Source organism: Pavona decussata, unplaced genomic scaffold (assembly GCF_977016875.1).
Source record: "Pavona decussata unplaced genomic scaffold, jaPavDecu1.1 SCAFFOLD_260, whole genome shotgun sequence".
Taxonomy (NCBI): domain Eukaryota; kingdom Metazoa; phylum Cnidaria; class Anthozoa; order Scleractinia; family Agariciidae; genus Pavona; species Pavona decussata.
In genome coordinates, this window is record NW_028145663.1 from 2,210,001 (window position 1) to 2,217,120 (window position 7,120).

A 7,120-nucleotide genomic window follows, 5' to 3' on the forward strand; every position below is an offset into this window, starting at 1 on the left:
TTGGTTAGTGATTTAACTGTTGTTAGGCGTCGGCTATTGTAATTGGATAACCGCAATAGGGTTATTCTTCTTCCCTCGAAAATCCTAGAGGGCATATGTAGGGTCGAGACCGTTTCCTTTGGCGTCTACAAAATGGATCTATGACTTCATATGGCGTGAATTAAGTCATTAATCTTGCAGAGTCGGTATCTTAGGGGCGCCCAAAAACAAAATTTCCATAAAAATAACTGTTAAAATATTTTTGTCACGGAAACATCAAGTTATGGTACTACCACGTGGGCTAGCTCGAGCTATGGTCTCCGTCATAGTGTTTTTTAGCCGCAAACAAATACAACAAAACGTTAGTACATCATTTCATTGTACTATAAATATTGCTATTCTTGGTTTTCACGTGGCGTCACAAAATTCTAGAATTCAAAACCGGGAGGCCTACAAAATTTTTAACTTCATTCAAGGAAAGATTACCTAAAAATTTGCCCGTTCACAATTTCTTAGCTCGATCTCGTCCTTTTGAAAAAAAAAAAAAAAAGGTTCAATTTCCGAGTTTTTATCGTTCGGGGGGAGGCGACAAAGGAAAGATACAGGGTTTGGTTCTCTACTTAAGAGATCAGAGGACCCACAATCGACTTTAAAAGGGCTTTAAATTGATTTTTTTAGATGATTCAGTTAATCGTTGGTGCTGAAGGGGGGAGGGTGGATAGTAAACCCTAGCTATTCAGCCAAGGGGTTGTTTTCTTTTTATCATTCTTTGCCTGGGTGTCCCCCAGAACGTGTGCGCAAAACTCTTTCAGTGTGATACAGGTGACACTCGTCATTTCTTCTTCACAGCAGCCGTGTTGGTTTCTCGATATCTCTAAACCACAAAAAAATCGTCTTTTTTTATCCATCGAAAACAATTAATTACGAGAATAAACTTGAAATTGCTCATAAAAGGTAACAAAATTCAAATTAGGAAAAAAAATGAAACGAGGTTATCAAAATATGCTACTCTGCCATGGAAACATGAATTCACTAGACCAAACAATTATCAGATTATTATACCAAATTAGTGTAGCAAATGAATTTCAGGAAAAGGGACCAAGTTTACTGGTGTTTGCTTTGAGAATAAAAAATCTTTGAATTCTCAAAGTCAGCGCGCGCAGTTTAAGTCCCCTTCTCCCCCCTCCCTTCCCCTTCAAGAATGAACAGTTTTACCTGTTTTGGTTTATATACACTTATTTAACTCAGTTTAGTACTGGGCAAACATCATACAAACAAAACATGCTAATCTTGATTCTCATTTATTGTTTCCATTCTCTCACTTTAAGTCTAGTTCTGTGATTGAGACAGTGTGTGAGACAGTCTTGACCTGCTTTATCCACATTTGCAGTGAGTCGCAGGGCAATATCCAGCGGCACAATTTGCCTTACACCAAGCATCCATGCCAGGTTGATTGTGGTAAGGTGGGACTGCTACGCAACCACCGCTTGGAGGTTTTGTAGCTGGGCCGTCAGTTGGTGGAACTGGACGCGACGTCGTTACCGGGCCAGGTCCTTGCGTTGGTGGCGGAGTCAGTTCTGTGGGTCGTGGAGGCGGGACGTAGCCACCCAGGTACTTCTTCACGGCGTTTATCAAAGGATATTTGCCTTGTCCGCATTGACTGCCTCTGAAATCATCTAGGTCGAGGGCCCAGAACATCGCTCCCATGAGGCCCTTGTTCATGATTATTTCTTGGATCTTGTAATGCAAGCTGTGTTTATCATCAAAGCCAACCCAGATGGTGCCTTTGTAGCCGTATGGAGCCTTAACAGGGCTTTTAGTGCCAGGCACAATTTTTAATCCAAGCTTGCAGATCTCGTAGTAGGCCAGGAACCCAGCTTCACGGGTATACTGACCTTTGTGGGGCTTAATCCAAGCGTTAGTGTTCTTAGGAGCACCAATGCCATTGTCGTTGGAGTTTTTCAGAGCGAATGCTCGTCCATAAGTTGCCATTCCCAGAGCAATCTTGTTGGCTGGAAATCCCTTTTGAATCCAGTAATCGACTGCACATGGCACCGTCAGCTTGTCGTCACCTACCATTGCTGTGTGATGCCCAGTCACCTTGTCCCAGTTACCGTGAAGGTCATAGGTCATCAGGTTAAGTATGTCGAGCAATGGGCCTAGTTTGGCGACTTCATAGGCTTTGTCGATAGTCCCATAGCCAGCAGCTACAGCAGCAGTCAGTAATAAGCGAGGCTTTCCGGACTGGGCTGCTTCCCTTTTAAAGGCATCTAGCAGCTCTTGGCAGAGAATGGTAAACCTTTGTTTATCCTCTGGTGGTGATCCGCCTCGTGCAGCCGGGTATTCCCAATCCAGATCGAGACCGTCGAAGCCCCAAGTTCGCAGCATCTCAATTGAAGAGTCGATAAATACCTGAAGAGTAGAAAACAAACCTTTTTTTACCCGATTTAAACGAGGAAATGACGGGTCAGATAGGAAATGGAAAAACTGTGTGAGGCTTTCACCTGCCTTAATTTTCTGATGTTAAATTGAAAAACAATTATTTACTAATAATTAATAGTACCTATTGCTTTAAGAGCAGTAAAGAAGGCAGCAGTACAAGAACAAGGGGATAAAGCCTAACCTTTTTGTATGAGGGAACGATTGAAGAAAGAAAAAAAAAAACAATAAAACGTAAAATTATGGTTAACTATGAATGAGCTTATTTAAAGAAAACATGATTTTCAGGTCGTGTTTAACATCCTCAAATCATTCATTAGTGCAAGAGCTACGAACCCCTCAGAGAAAGGGTTGTGTACACCTTCATTGCATTAACAATAAAATCTCGGTTACTGGTCCTCTTTTGTTAATAAGTTAATAAGAAAGTTGAGGCCAGTATGTTAGAGAACATACTTTAAGGACATACTCTATACTGAAAGTCAGTCTTAATTTGTTTTGTTTTGTTTTTCCTTTTTTTAAAGTGAGGAGTATCAATACGGGTAATATAAAATGTAAAACCTTTAGCCTTAATACAGTCCGCTTAACTCAAATGCAGAGCGTTGGGTGGCGCGACATCTTAGTTCGCCTCTTTAGTGTATACGATAGACCTGAGAGTCAAAACTGAGAGTCAAGAAACATCTAAATCACCTTAGTTAATTTCTCACCTTCATGAACTCTCTGAATGATTTTTTGCTTTCATTTCTATATTTGATTATTTATTCTTATTATTTTATACAGATCTTCATTTAAACCAGCTACGCTGAACTGGAATTTCTGTTTAAATAATGTATATAAATAAATAAATAAATAAATAAATAAATAAATAAATAAATAAATAAATAAATAAATAAATAAATAGATAGACCTACTAAGGTCTTATTGCCAAATTCCAAATGGATTAGTCATGCGATGCAGTGGCTTAAGCCGTCTCATTGTTCAGCTCTTTCCTCATCACTTTTTTGAGAAAAAAAAAAAAGAAGAAGAAGAAGAAGAAGAATGCTCTTACTAGAACTCACTCAAAGTGAAGATTCACATTTAAATGAAAAGCGAACGGCAAAGGGAATAATAGGAAAGATGTGATTGTGATACGTTTGACCCAGTAGTCAACTAACATGATCCTAGACTTCCAAAGCAGAAGGAAAAAATAAAAGTTCTTATAGTTGAATAGTAAGTACGTTTTATAGGGGCCTGTCTATGAATGACGCGGTTTTGGGTGATTTTATAAAACATGTGAGTGAACAAAGTATTTAACTGTTGATAGCTTATTAACTTTAAATTAGGCGAGGTCAAGGTCCCCGGCTGTAACCACTGAATTGGCCCAAGTACGACATAAGAGGGCCATATGTAATGTAAATTTAGCGGAAGGAACAAGATTATCCGTAACTTATAGCATACTTACCGAGAAAACAAATGCAACGCTATTTTATACGACATTCTTGTGTTTTTTTTTCTTCCGATTCGCATATTCTTTCCCTTTTAGACCTATTGTAACTCCTGATGTGTATTTTTATCTGATTAATTAAAGGACGTATTTATCTATTTTCAGTGATAGGAGTGCGGCTCTGAAGGTAAACTTGTTAAATTAAAACCAGTTACCGATCTACGAAAGGTAATTTTTAATAGTTCTTTTTATTTTTCTTTTCTGAGGAGGCATATCGAAAACAAGGTAGGTCTAAGAGCCTAAGACTTCTTCATAGACTTCACAACAGGTTTTGTATTTTATTAAATGTGATACACCTGTATTAGCTATATTAATTATGCCCATGCTTTTATAACATAGATGACCATCCCTAGAAACCAATTATTCTAAAATGAATTCCATTTTAATCTTCTTTTGTTTGCATTCAAATTGGCTCTTTTTCAAGGTAAAATATTCTTCTCATCTTTTAGCTTGAGGACGAGGTAAGAAGAGCTAACTTGAATGCGAACAAAATAAAATTAAAACAGTGGCCATTTTGGAGTAAGGTACGGTCTATTTTAAATTCCGTTGACAAGCGCTCTGCACTTTACAAAAATATAAACCTATTTTGACAGCCTAAGTAGACACGAATATTAGTGAATTCCTTAGGGTTTACCTAGGGTTTCGTCGCTTTTCTATTTAAAAACTCTCATTTACGAGGAGGCTATTGACGTTAAGTTTCTTAGGGCTCATTTAAACGATTTCAAAATTTGTTTCAACATTCGTTCAACATTTGTTGAACCAAATGTTGAGAACGTTTAAACAGGTTGTTTCAGGAAAGTGTTAAAAACAACATTGAAAGCTTGTTGATTCAACATCGCCTCAACGTTTCCTTTGTTCTCGAAAATGCTGAAGGTTTTTATTTTTATTTCATTTCACATCATAATACTGGATGGTGTTGAAGCCGCTTGAACAAAATGCGTTTACATTTGTGTCATAAACGCAGGCGAAAGTTGTCAGGGTGTAGAATTAATTCCCGATATTTCTAAAAATTTTGGCTGACTGATGACGCGATGTTGAAACCGTTTAAATGGGTCTCTACTCAACATAATGTTTTCACTTTCAACATTAAACTAACATTCGCTCAACTTTTGTCTGTTGAACGAATGTTGGTCAAATGTTAAAACTGAACTGAACAGGGGTATTGTGAGGAATATGATATCGTATCAGTTGGCTGCAAAGGTGGAAGGTTTAATGAAAACTTCAGCTATTATCCTTTTTTTCAAAAGGCAAATAATGGACTATTTTTAATTATAGCATATCTTCTCAACGTCTCCATTCCACCGTGTGGAAAGCTATCTTGAAAGTAAAGAATGAAAGCTAGTAATTCCGGATCTAGGTAGTATTAATACGTGATTAAGATTTAAAACAGGCAAAACTGGCCTTTTTTGGGCGGCCTAATCTTCATCTGAAGAATTCTTATTATCATAGATCAATTCTCAATGTAGACTAACATACATTACTTAAGTTGTTACCACACGTATATACCTAAGTAACTACCTTATTTGGTTAGTACACAGCAATTGACTTTCAAGCTTCTTCTGCTCTAGCTTGTTACTAAAACCCCAGTGCGCACTTATTCAGCCAATTGCAAAAACTATCAGATTAGATTCATAGAGGATCAATTTAATGATTCAACTAGGCTAAAGATCTTACCTTTCGAGAATCAGCGGTTTTAACCATTTTGGAAAATGGGCTTTTGTGGTTTTCGTGGTTCCATCCGCCTACGGCCAGAAGAGTTCTTAATCCGGCATTTTTCTTTTTAAGAGCGTTGAATCTTGGGTACAGTTTTTCATCATTCCACTCGTACATTGCCAGTTTGTTGCGCCGGTCAATTTTGGCAAATGCATACACTAAATGGGTGCAGAGGTCAGGATCGATGTTCTCGGGATTGAACTTGCCAATACCTGGTCGATACTGAGACCAATTTGTGTGGTAGCACACTCGTACATAGTTCTTGGCACTGATGTACGAGGTGAAGCCCACCAAGAGCAAAACGATCAGAGCACGCATGATTCAATCCTGGATCAAGAAGTGTGTGCACTGTGTTTAGTGAATTTATTTATATATGCGCCGGCAACACATTTCAAGCCAGCTATTCTAAGGAAATTCTCTTGCTTTATGCGCTCAGCCAATAGCAGTCAAGTTGAAGAGGTTGCTTGTTTAGGAACTTTTCGCGTTTTAACAGCAGTGTAAATTCAGTGAATGGATGAATGGTATCAATTTAAAGTCGGATCGCATTTGACACTATCATGTTTGGCAGCAGTGACACAGCCTTGTCCAACCTATGTTTAAACACTCTGACTTTGTTTTTTTACGATTTTGTATGTTTTAGATCATTTTCATCGTAGTATTGTAGAATTGAAATTTCCCAATAAAGTTATAAGTAATATACAATCCTAAGAGGTCAAGATCCAAATAGAAAAGCAAATTTCTATGACCCTTGGATGATTAGCCGTCAGAAAAGTGCAATTTCAAGTCTAACAAATTTACGGTGGACAATGAAACCAATAGAACATATTCAAGTTCATTCTCTTGCTTGATGTTGTCGTAATTTTACCGTGTCGTTTTTGCTATTGAAGAATTGCAATAATGCATTTCAATTGAGGAGAGAATAGTTCTGAGACAATTCGTATCATATCAATAATGAAAAACTCCGAAAAACGCATTGAAACGCATGCCATATACAAAAAAAAACTTACGGTTATTGCAAACCTGATTTATACTTGTATGACAAACTGTGTATATCATTTTTATTTTAGGTCAAAAAACCCATCCGTTCAATTTCCGTTTAATTCGCCGATTTTTCAAATGGCCAATGGTTTTGCGGGGTTTCACCTTTTTCAAAACCTTCAGTGGAACCCAAAGACAGGATGTAAGAAAAACACTTACTTTTATTATTTGTATTAGCTAATACAGTTTGACCCATTCGAATGCTTTAGCCGAAAATTTAAGGTACAGAAAGTCTCAGAGGACGAAATCTCATTTCCTGAATTCGCGAACTGTCAGTGGCCAAGACCGGCACCTATTATTTGGCTTAATTGGACAATATAGATTGAATTTTTACCTGTATTATTTTATAATTATACGTATTTACACTGTTAATTTTAAAAACATTTGGTCATAATAAAATGTTCTTATTGTAACTGACTCTCAGCCTGGGTAATGTTCTTAATATGTTCTAAAATTTTAGTTATCCTCAGC

At 37.5% G+C, this 7,120-nt stretch overlaps 1 pseudogene across 1 annotated transcript; it reads right to left on the reverse strand.

The window, feature by feature from the left end:
• Positions 1-1,353: 1,353 nt before the first annotated feature.
• LOC146456271 (chitinase-3-like protein 1 pseudogene) lies at positions 1,354-5,941 on the reverse strand (annotated as a pseudogene). Its single transcript, XR_014858854.1, has 2 exons — positions 5,573-5,941; positions 1,354-2,391 (listed from the first exon to the last, which is right to left on the reverse strand). The product of XR_014858854.1 is annotated as a chitinase-3-like protein 1 pseudogene (transcript).
• Positions 5,942-7,120: the final 1,179 nt, after the last annotated feature.